Source organism: Brachyistius frenatus, unplaced genomic scaffold (genome assembly GCF_029030835.1).
Source record: "Brachyistius frenatus isolate BFR_SWC_R1_liver_20210118 unplaced genomic scaffold, ASM2903083v1 Contig_75, whole genome shotgun sequence".
NCBI classification, from domain to species: domain Eukaryota; kingdom Metazoa; phylum Chordata; class Actinopteri; family Embiotocidae; genus Brachyistius; species Brachyistius frenatus.
The window spans coordinates 812,661-824,854 of NW_027210674.1; positions in this window are offsets into that span (position 1 = coordinate 812,661).

Sequence of the window (12,194 nt, forward strand, 5' to 3'; positions counted from 1 at the left end):
TGGTTTTTCTTTAACCAGCACCTGACTTTAAGTTATGTGCTTAGTGTTTAGATTTACGGTCTGCATACCGTCCTGTTTTCCTGCATCCAGTCAGCCGGCACAGACCAAAGTATGGTCAGATAAAATACAGAAGAATACTCGTGAATTATTATCCCGGTTTATGTTTCTTTATTATAAGCAGATAAAGCCGGCGTCACAATGGTGCTGGAGTGTTATTGTTTTTTTAGCTGCAGAGGTGGAAAGTATAAATAGATTTACTCAAGTGTTTTGAGGTGCTTGTATTTCCATCTTTTTCCTGTTCACACTTCAACTCCACCACATTTCAGAGGCAGATGAAGTGTTTATTTATCTGACAGCTGGTTGTTACTTCTATGAGACAGTTTAATAGGTCTACAGTAAGTCTAACAGCATTCAAGTTTCTTTATTGTCATTCATCCACATACAAATACACAGCTCAAGGAAATGTTGATCCTCACAGTCCCAAGAAGTTACAACAAGTTTAGAATAAAATGGAAGTAAAAAAAGACATAAAAAAATGACAGAAACACACTTATAAGAAATGACAGATAACACTATTAAAAAAAAAAAAAAAAAAAAAAAAAAGACAGATATGCACCAACAGAACTAAATGGTCCGACTGCATTTAAAGTGCAAGAGCTGTGGTTTACAAAAAAACTGTAAATTATGAATCAGCCAGTTAAAAGCGTATACAATATACAGATAGAAGACACCGAATAAATATATAAATTAGCAAATAGATTGTAATTGAAAAGTGTAAATAGTTGTAAAGATCAGTTCTACAATAAAATCTACTTTCAGGAATTGTTGTGTCTTCTAATGTAAAAAGTAGAACAGGTGGAAAATAGAAAGACTAGAAATATTAGAAGCATCTGTCAGTATAATACAATTCAACAGCACCACAAATGACGAATGAAGTGTCAAATTATAACGCGTCATTTAAAGGATCTTCATATAACAAGGACTTTATAGTATTGTAGAGAGTAACCATGGAGCGGCACACCAGGAACATTTATGCACACTAAACTGTATTTGAGCACCGTCTGACTGGTTGTCATAGAGATAATCATGATAATGATAATTGTAATATCACTTTTTGGATATTGTCACTTCTTGCACTGCAGCATTTTGAATCCACTGGAGGCTTTTCAGAGAGTTATTGAGACATCCTGATGATGAAGAATCACAGGTTCACCCGACGTATATGTAGGGTCTAGTTTTTTTTAGCATTGTAAGTTTAGTAATAATACATTTTATTTATAAAGTGCTTTTTGAGATACTCAAAGACGTTTTACAGGTTAAAATTGATCAAAACAACATAATAAAGTTGTGTAAGTAAAAGCAGCTAATGAGAGTAAAACAACATTAAAAGCAGCTCTGAAGGAGGGTTTTCAGGAGAGACTTTATTGCCAATCCACTGTATGTACAAGACATACAGAGAGATCAAAATATTGTTTCTCACAGTCCCATGGTGTGCAAAATAAAAAGATGAAACAAGAAACGTATAAATATCTAACAATAAAAACAGTGATGGTATCTGCAACATATACAGGTAGGTCATCCAGGCCTTTACATCTTTTAGACACGCTGGAAGTTTCACTGATTCTCTCAGCATGTCAATGGAAATGTATGCTCATTAATACTGAGAAGGGAAGCATGTACGATGGTGGATCTATAAGTTCAGAGACTGCTGCTCAAGCGCACACATGGAGCAGCAGAAAGATAAAACCCTGATGAGTAACTGGTACAAATCTCTTCTCTTGATCATCATCGGTTCCTGAGTTACACGCCTTTTTGTGAGTCGTGTTCTCGGAGCGTCTGTGAAATGTTTATCCTTCACTCATCGGCTCATATCTTCCTCCTGCTGCGTTCCCTGCACGGGCAGCAGTCTTGGAGCTTATCGGTCCACCTTCCTATGCCGTGAAAACTATCGGCCCTCACACTGACCCCTGTGGAACTCCATGACTAACGTTTGTGTGTGGAAGAATCATTGTTGACATAAACGAGCTGGAAACTATCTGATAAATATGATTTAAACTAGGTGGCTCAGTGGTGCAGTGGTTAGCGTTGTCGCCTCACAGCAAAAAGGTTCTGGGTTCAAATCCGGGCCTTTCTGTGGTGAGTTTGCATGTTCTCCGTGTGCCTGTGTGGGTTCTCTCGGTTCTCCTGCTTCCTCCCACCATCCAAAGACATGCATCTCTGGTTAATTGGTGGTTCTACAAATGTCCCTCAGGTGTGAATGAGAGCGTGAACGGTCTTTGTTTCCGTCTGTCTCTATGTGTCCCTTTGATGGACTGATGATCTGTCCAGGTGAACCCTGCCTTTGTCCTCAGTGAGGTGGGATAGGCTCCGCCCCCCTTGACCCTGTTCAGGATAAAGCAGGTTTAGATAATGGATGGATGATTTAAACAAGCAAAGTGTAGTTCCTTTAATCCCAGTGAACATGTAATAAAATGCTGTGAACACCTCCTAAAATATCCAAAACTATTTCAACAAAAACAATGAGTTTGGGGAACATTGAGTGTCTAATAAACTGGCAACTGAGTGTATGTTCAGCTTAAAAATGTTTAATCTGGATCAATGATTATTGATATTATTTTTTTAATGTTCTTTAAATGCCACATATTGAATTCCATTTATCTGTATTATGCTGCTTCAAGCAATCAATCAATCAAACTTTATTTGTAAGGCACATTTTAACAGGTTATAGCCTGTCAGAGTGCTTTAAAGATTATCGACAAACTGATCAAAAAGATTATTCAAAGTAAAAGCTAAAGCATTTCGGACTGCACAGGAAATTAAAATAAAAATCCAAAAAAATATATATTAATGACAATTACAAAACAGAATTACTTAAATAAAACTCGATAAAATAGATAAAAGACAATGTCAAATAAAATCAGAAGGTTAGGAATAATTTAAAACATGAAGAGAATTTAAAAAAAATATATATATATATATATATATATATATAAATTGGTGTAAAACTCAGAAAATTTCATGAAAATGTTATAAAGAAGAATATTAAAAAAATTAGCAAAACACTGCAAGGAGTAAATGAGAAACTGGACTGATCCTTTACTCTGGGTTTCTTGCTTTCAGTGGTGTTACCACATATGTCCACTAGATGGCAACACCATACAAACCTTTGAGGCAGCAGCAGACAGAAGATCTCTTTGGATGCAGCACATTAGAAAATGAAAGTATTTCTAAGATAAAACACATCTTTGTCAGATTAATTAAAAACAAAGAAGGGTGTTTTTCCTATTTGAACTTGTTCAGCTGGTTTTTCACTGCGGTGAAGTGTTTGTTGGTTCAACGTGTAACAACCCAAACACACGCACAGTACTCAGCACCAGTATTTAAGATAATGTTGTGTTATGCAACCACTTTCAAAATCCAGTTCAATCAATTAGGTGAACAATAAACGTCACTTTTCTAATGAGGTAAAAACCTTTTTCCTGCAGAGATAAAACTTTATTTTATGGTTTGATAATTCCTGAACTCTAAAACACTGAATATTCCCTCGCAGCTCATTTCCTGTCCTGTTTTTTCCCCCTACATGGATGTGATGGTTAATGCAGATGCAGCGAGCGCTGCAGCTTCTCATGAGAGTCGTTGTCTGTCGTTAACTCGCCACGCGCAGCCCGACCGCTTGGGTTTCAGTTTTCATTTCTGCAGAAGCAAAAGAGACTCAAACATGAAGCACGTGCATCAGATTTTCCAGAAACGTGGCCAAAGAAGCCTCGCAGATGATTAAACCATCAAAAAAAAAGTCTGTCTCCATTGAATGCGTTTGTGTTTTGTGATGTTTGACGAAAGCGCTTCGTCTGTCAAACAAGACGGCAGCTGCTCACACAACGCAAACACAGTAGGGCACGCGTCCCTAATTCATTTATGGAAATTAGGTGAGGACCGTGACGGTGCAGATATCCCCCAAATCCACCGCCTCCACACACACACACACACACACTGGGCTTCATCTCCTGCAGGGTTTGACCCCACGTTGACCCCCAGCCACCCTCTGCTGTCCCATTAGACTTGGAGATGTTCCTCCATCTCTCTGGAGGAAACGCCGGCCATCCATCATCTCTCTTCTCCCCTTTTGTTCAGCACATAAAGCAGCAGAAATGAGGGGTTGATGGGAGGGAATCAGCTTGGACTCAATCCGGCACACACACACACACACACACACACACACACACACACACACACACACACACACACACACACACACACACACACACACACACACACACACACACACACACACACAGCGAGATGCCTTCTTTTAACGGCTCTAACGGCAGATCTCTCAGCGGCCTCGTCGAACACGTTTCCCCTCCGACATCCTGACAAAAGACATCTGACAGCGGCGGCGATGCCTGTTCGGTGTTGATGCTCCGTCATCCTTTATTTTCTCTGTTTGTGGAGATGAACGCTTCGTCACGTCGCTCTAATGATCTCGTTTCGGGTTAACCCTGCGGGGGGAACGTGTTTCTGGGGGAGACTCGACTTCTTGTGATTCCACAGTTCAAGTTTTCCTGTCGTCTCTTCGTTCTACGACACTGCAGCTCAGTCAGCTGGCAGCGAGACAGAAGGAGCGAGGACGCAACAAACCCCTTAATTCCTCCAACATGAAGAATGTAGGTCACGAAAAGCCCAAACACTCATTCTGATGGTGTGTGGCCTTGGATCTCTGTGTGTGTGTGTGTGTGTGTGTGTGTGTGTGTGTGTGTGTGTGTGTGTGTGTGTGTGTGTGTGTGTGTGTGTGTGTGTGTGTGTGTGTGTGTGTTGGCACGTGAGTCTGCATGATTGTCTGTCCCCTCCTCTTCTAGCCTGGAGGCATTGTGCAGAACTGGGTCAAAATCCCGTTCACCCCCACGCTAACGATGCTGCTCCTCCTCCTCCTCCTCCTCCTCCTCTTCCTCCTGTCATATTCTGCCCCGCTGCTTTGTGTTGTATCGGTGAGCGCCGGTGTCGTCGCCCCCGTTTGTTGGCATCCCATCAAAGACAACACCGAACCATGACTAAGGATGAAAGGGTCTGGTAAGCGCTGGCGATCCAGGGCTCTCCTCTCTGCATACATAATCCACAAGAGTCGCCAAACAGCCTCCATCTCAGTTTTTGGATGGTTTCCTGCGCTGCATGCAGCGCGCTTCATTCTGCATATCATCCAAACGTTCACCGTGCGCTGTTAAACCCAGTTCGGTTATGGCCCCGTAGGTCCGTCTCCCTTGCCGCATGTCTGAGCTCCTCCTGGGGGATCCAGACCAGATGGACTCGGTGATCCCTCCAGCGTGTTCTGGTTGTTGGACCTCCATTTACAAGGCAGAGCCGAACCACCTCGCCTGACCTGCTTCATTGCCAGAGAGCAACGTGGTTCTGGTGAGCTGCTTTCAGACGTCTCCAAGAACACGTCTCCTGGATCGTTGCTTCGTGGTCTCAGACCTCCTGAAGCATCGCAAGAGTCTCCGTTGATGATTTCCAGAGTTTGATCATGGTTTCATCACTGGTCGTGTTCACGGAGAAATCACAGACGCACCAGAACAAGAGATGAAGTTCCTCCAGTTACTCATCAGGGTTTTACCAGCAGTCGTCTCTGAACTTATTGATGTGCCCTCGTGTACACCAGCCTTTTCTGTGGAAATTAACATGTGTGTGTTCAATCCAGCCTCAAAGATGAACTCCAATTTATTCTGTTATTTGCTTCCAGTTTCTCTCCTTTTTTTCTGTCTCTGTGCCTTCACGAGGCAGATTCATAAAGCCCCGGAATATATTTAAATTTCACGAGTCTTTGCATTAATTCATGCCGCTGCGGGGCAAACTCATGTCTAATCATGTCTTTCCATTGACTTTGTGCCATCTCTAAAAAGAGCTCACATTCTTGTACTGCATGTTGGATCTGATTCTTTGACTCCTGACCACAGGTGAGACCACACATCGACCACAACAGTCCAAAGCTTTGCTTTCAGGCTCAGCTCGCTCTTCACCACCGCAGAAACAACACGGCGGCAACACCGTGAACGAGACCTGAAAACAGACCTGAGAACACTTGAAATCCTTCGACGGGAGCAGTGACTCAGACTTGGAGGTGTTGCTACTTCACAGTCGGCTGCAGAGCTTCCTTCCCGCTGCTCACTGGAGGTCATCGCCCTGAGGTCGCCGTGCCAGACGGACTCCACACCTCGGCTGTGCTGCGAGATTCTCTCCACGAAGCCTTAAAGCCCAGTTCAGACCAGAGATTTGCGATGATACTGAACTGTTATAGAGCGTTGCAGGTAAAGGTTGCAGCAGATGAGGGTTGAGCCGCAATACCACCGAGCTTTTTGGAGCCGACCTCTAGTGGCACTCGGTGGTATTGCAGTTCACGTCACTTCTGCATTGGCTCAATTTTCAGAGACAGAAGCTACGAACACTTTTATATCCAGTCTGTGGAGGAAACCAAAGTGGATCATTTAGTTTGAACTTTCTGCAGTGTTTTCGTCAGATGAAAATTGGAAGGAAAAACATTTTCTGGAATTTTGTTCTTATTATGCAACTTTCCAGGTTGTAAGTCCAGATTAGAAATGAAGCTCATCGGTAGCTGGGTCAGTGACATACTGTGGCACACATACAGTGATCATCAAGTCATCTTCTTTAAGCCCACCCACCTGATGAAAGACATCCAGCGTTTGTTTTTCTGATGCTGACCTGGATAAAGTGCGTCATCAGCACCGAAGCTTCTCCCCTTTGTTTTCTCCCTCGCGCTGTCTTTGTCTCTGTCCTTCTTCCTCCTTCTCTCAGTTCCTCCTCCGACAGCGAGTTTCTAAAGTCCAGTTCTGGAGAGAGCGATAACATTGTGTGTTTTTGTGGGCTGGGATCTGTAAAGTTTCCACTGCGCGAGATGTCTCAGACACACTTTAAAGTCGGAGTATTTTCTCTCATCCAGGAAAGCAGCGGCGTTTGTTGTGTGCATAGGATTGAGAAGAAGATTCTTATTACGCACAAAAGATAATCAGACTGAGAGAAATCAAGTTAAAGGAGGAACTGTAAGATCAAACTGAAATGTTCAAATGTAGCTGTTCAGTCTTTCCTTCATACTTCAGCTTCAAACATTGAATTTATTCGCTTTTAGATCGAGCAGCAACCATCATTGATGTCATCAACCATCAGTGATGTCATCGTTGGTTTGTGAACGTTATGAATCCTCCAGTTCAGAATCTGTCCGTCACCATCTTTGCTAGTTCGGAGCGGTTTGGAGCAGGAAGTGACCATATTTGGACGAGATGGGGGAGGAGCCAGCGGTGGATCTGACCGATCTGATCGGAAACCTGACAATACTACGTCCCGCCCACCGATAGCTGTAACCTGACTGCACCACAGACCTGTCAATCAAACAGACACGCCCCCAAAAACAGGTCTTCTTGAATCTTCTTTTCTAATGAATGAGGGATTATTTTCAGATGGACCTCCAGAAAACTAAGAAGAAGGAGTGACTTTAGCTAACAACACCGAGATAACTGATGGACACATTTTATTCACTTTGGATTTGATGAGAGAAGTTGAATGGGAGTCTATGGAGCCGGAGGCTTTTTGGAGCCGACCTCTAGTGGCACTCGCTGGTATTGCAGCTGAAGACACTTCTGGATCAGAACCATTTTACAGACCTGAAGCTACAAAAAAAATTGTATACAGTCTATGATTTGGATACAAGAAACTATTACTACAATATTTTGTCTTTTCTAAATATTTATCATGCATATGGACATATTCAGTGTTGAATCTACATGTTTGTAGAACTTTGCTGCGACTGCTGTTTTGCACTGACAGGAAATGACCTCATCATTTGATCACATGAGCCTCCAAAATATCTGCAGCTTTAATTATTTTACCCAGAAATCAGTGTGTTTTTGTGTCCTCTGTTTAACACTCAATAAACACACTGATTCTTCTGTCCAGCAGTGGAAAAGAAACACTTTGTGTTCAGGAACAGCTGCAGTTTCCTCAAATACTTTTAATTTGAAAATCCTTTACTTCGGTGGCCCCGCCGTTCGTAAAGGATGAACAGGTCATAAAGGTTCACAAAAATATGTTGGTGATTTTAAAAATACAAAAAGACGTTAAGCAGCATTAAATGACACAACCTGGAACATATTTGCGGGGTCATCGTGAATAAGTCATGAAAACGTGCAGTAATATTTTATTTTAATATCAATTTGAGGAGTGCTGATAGCATCACAGTTCTGGGGTCGCCTAGAAGACTATTTATCCCACCACAGATATTCAGCCTCTAGAATATTCAGTCAGTTTACTGTCCCTGTCCAAGAACACAAAAGTTAAGGGCAAAGAAAAACTACAAAATGCAAACCACTCAAACCAAGAGACCTGTGATTTCAGGATGCATATCAGATTATTGGCTTTTTTTTGTGATCAGATGTATGACACATGTTTACCACATGTGATCAGATGTATGACACATGTTTACCACATGTGATCAGATGTATGACATGTTTACCACATGTGATCAGATGTATGACATGTTTACCAAATGTGATCAGATGTATGACACATGTTTACCACGTGATCAGATGTATGACACGTTTACCACATGTGATCAGATGTATGACATGTTTACCACGTGATCAGATGTATGACATGTTTACCACATGTGATCTGATGTATGACATGTTTACCACGTGATCAGATGTATGACACGTTTACCACATGTGATCAGATGTATGACACATGTTTTCCACGTGATCAGATGTATGACACGTTTACCACATGTGATCAGATGTATGACATGTTTACCACATGTGATCAGATGTATGACATGTTTACCACATGTGATCAGATGTATGACACATGTTTACCACGTGATCAGATGTATGACACGTTTACCACATGTGATCAGATGTATGACACGTTTACCACATGTGATCAGATGTATGACACATGTTTACCACGTGATCAGATGTATGACACATGTTTACCACATGATCAGATGTATGACACATGTTTACCACGTGATCAGATGTATGACACATGTCTACCATGTGATCAGATGTATGACACATGTTTACCACGTGATCAGATGTATGACACATGTTTACCACATGATCAGATGTATGACACATGTTTACCATGTGATCAGATGTATGACACATGTTTACCACATGCTGCCACATGTAATAACATGGGGACAAGTTTTTGCATGGGAATCTACATGTGTTTCACACATATTCCCCACAGTCACATGTGATCACATGAAGCTTTTGCACATGTGGAAATTCATGTGTTTCTCCTAGAAAGGCTGAACAACATTAAATATAAAGTTTAATTTAGAATATTATTGGATAAACGTTAAACTGCTTAGATTTACCAAACATTGGTATTTTTAAAACTTTTTTTTTTCCTCCAAATTTTAAGGAACTGCGGTGTTTAATTATCCACCTATTGTGTATTTCTCCCCTTTTCTGTATTTACTTTCTGTTACTGGAAACACTTGCATGCTCAGCTCTCAATAAGACCTGACTGAAACGTAGATATTTACTGTCATGAATACTCACAGCTTCGGCTGCATGGGGAGTGTTAAAACAGCTGAAACTGAGACTAAAGTCTTTAAAAGCTGAAAACAATGAGGGTTAACCAGACAGCAACAGGCAAGAAGATGTGTTTCGCTTGAATTTAAGTTTATTTTGGGGAAATTTAAAGTCAATTTCAGGAGGTTTTTCATTTACCAGTTACTGTACAGGGTTAACGTGCAGCAGGTCAGTAAACCCCAACGTTCCTCCAGCGGCCTTTCATACAGTTTAAAATAGTCCATAATAAAAAATACATGTTGAGTCAACATCACACATAACAGCAGCTCTGCCTCCTAGAACTGATGTTTCATGTGAAGATGACGCGCAGCAACTCTGAGTCACACAAAACACTCCTAATCCACAGCTCTCAGCAGAGCCAGACACGTGTTGGCACACACACACACACACACACACACACACACACACACACACACACACACACACACACACACACACACACACACACACACACACACACACACACACACACACACACACACACACACACACACACACACACACACACACACACACACACACACACACACACACACACACACACACACACACACACACACACACACACACACACACACACACACAGAGACACATACACACAGATACACACAGAGATACACAAACCCATCCTAGGAAATGAACCAGGAGTTCTCCAGATGAATTCCTTCATATACTGGTTTCCAGGTGAGCTGCAGAGATCCAGATGATCCAGATGATCCAGATGTGAAGGATGTTGCAGCTGTTGGAGCAGTTAGAGACCGCAGCCTGAAACTCTCCTCCTCCGGCACGTTGCAGTGTTCTTGCTTCATATCAAACCTCCGTGATGAAACATGTCATACTGAAGGTCACTGATACATGTAGATTACCAACATGTAGTTCTAATGGTGCACCACATGTTTTATTCACCATTACACAGGCATGAAGTCAAGAGACAATTAAAATAAATACTCAGCTGGATGACAAAATTAAACCGATGGAATATTCCAATTGATTTATTTTTATAAGCACATAGTTTTTATTTTAAAGATATTTGGAGGGTTTTTTTCAACAAAAGTTTAGATTCCTCTAATCAATCTTTCATTAAAGAGCAGATTCAGAGCTGCTGGAAGGACCAATCAGAATAATGAATAATGTAAATTTCCTCAAGCCGCTGCTTTATTTTAAGTCATGGCTGCAGTTGAAGATGGAAGACTGTATATATTTCAGTTAATGAACCTCGATGAAACTTCAACAGTATGAGTAGAAGCTAATTAACAAAGTCGGATGTACCTTTCTTGTGTGGCGTAGAAAATAAATGAAAAATTATGAAAAATTACATTTTTATTTATGATATCATTTATATGTAACTTATTTATATAATCTGTCATGGACTAAATGTAAAATACTGTCATTAAGCCACTTTATTATTGTCCTAAATTATTTCACAATGTATTGGTTCATGTACATATTATACATGTACATATAATAATAATACTGATCATAAATCTTTAGTTGTAAAGGAATATTAATACAAGAAATGCAGCTCAAAGTTGTTCACAATACAATTAATTATAAGAAAGTACATGAAAGTAAAGATAAAACAGAGATCTTTAATATCGAGCTCCGTATTATGATGGTATTTTTTTCTGTTTGCTCACGTTAACTCTTCTCTGTCTTCGACCTCTGAACATTAGAGCTTCTCATGATGTCAGCTTTGCCAATTTTGCAAGGGTGTTTTGAATTTTGTATTTATGCCTCGTTCTCTGCGTTTTAAAATCAGACCTCAGGAGAAGTGGTGCACTTCCCGCTGCGCTGCAGCAGCACCTGCAGCTCCGTGCAGAGCAACCAGGTCGCGTGACTTTGTAAATTGATATTGAGGATTAAAGAGGGAACGTCATCTGATTCCTGATCGGCGGTTGATTCAGACATGTGATTGTCAGAGAGATTTAGATTATTATAATTTCTTTTTTGTTCAGAATAAATACATTTACTAGCAAACACATGACAAAGATGGTGTCGGATCAAATCACGACTTGTCCGTCATCATTCAACTCTTGCATCTCATTCATCATTACACAGCTTCTTGCATCAGCAAAGTATATTATCTCCCCTTTCATCATTTATTTTCGTACGATCCATAATTCATGCTATGGTGAAGTGCCTCCAAGCTGGTACAGCTGAGAGTCTGCGGGGGGCTCCACGCTGCTGCAGTCGAGCTCGTGCCACACACTTCGCATCATCTGTCCTACATTATCCGTGGTGGGTGGGTGGGGGGTGTAACCAATGGAGGGAGCCGGAGAACGATGGGGTTAAGGTTGAGGAGTGGGTGATGTAGTGGTGGTGGTGGTGGTGTGTGTGTGTGGGAGGGGTGGGGGTTCCAGACGGGACATTTATGAGACTGGTAGAAGAGAGACGGAGAAGAAAACACGATTGTTTCCTGGGAATTTGATAGATCGCTTCCTGGTGAGAGTTAAGATGATAAGAGCAAGCAGCATCCAGCAGTGATGTCATCAACCATCAGTGATGTCATCAACCATCAGTGAGGTCATCGTTGGTTTGTGAACGTTATGAATCCTCCAGTTCAGATTCTGTCCGTCACCATCTTTGTTAGTT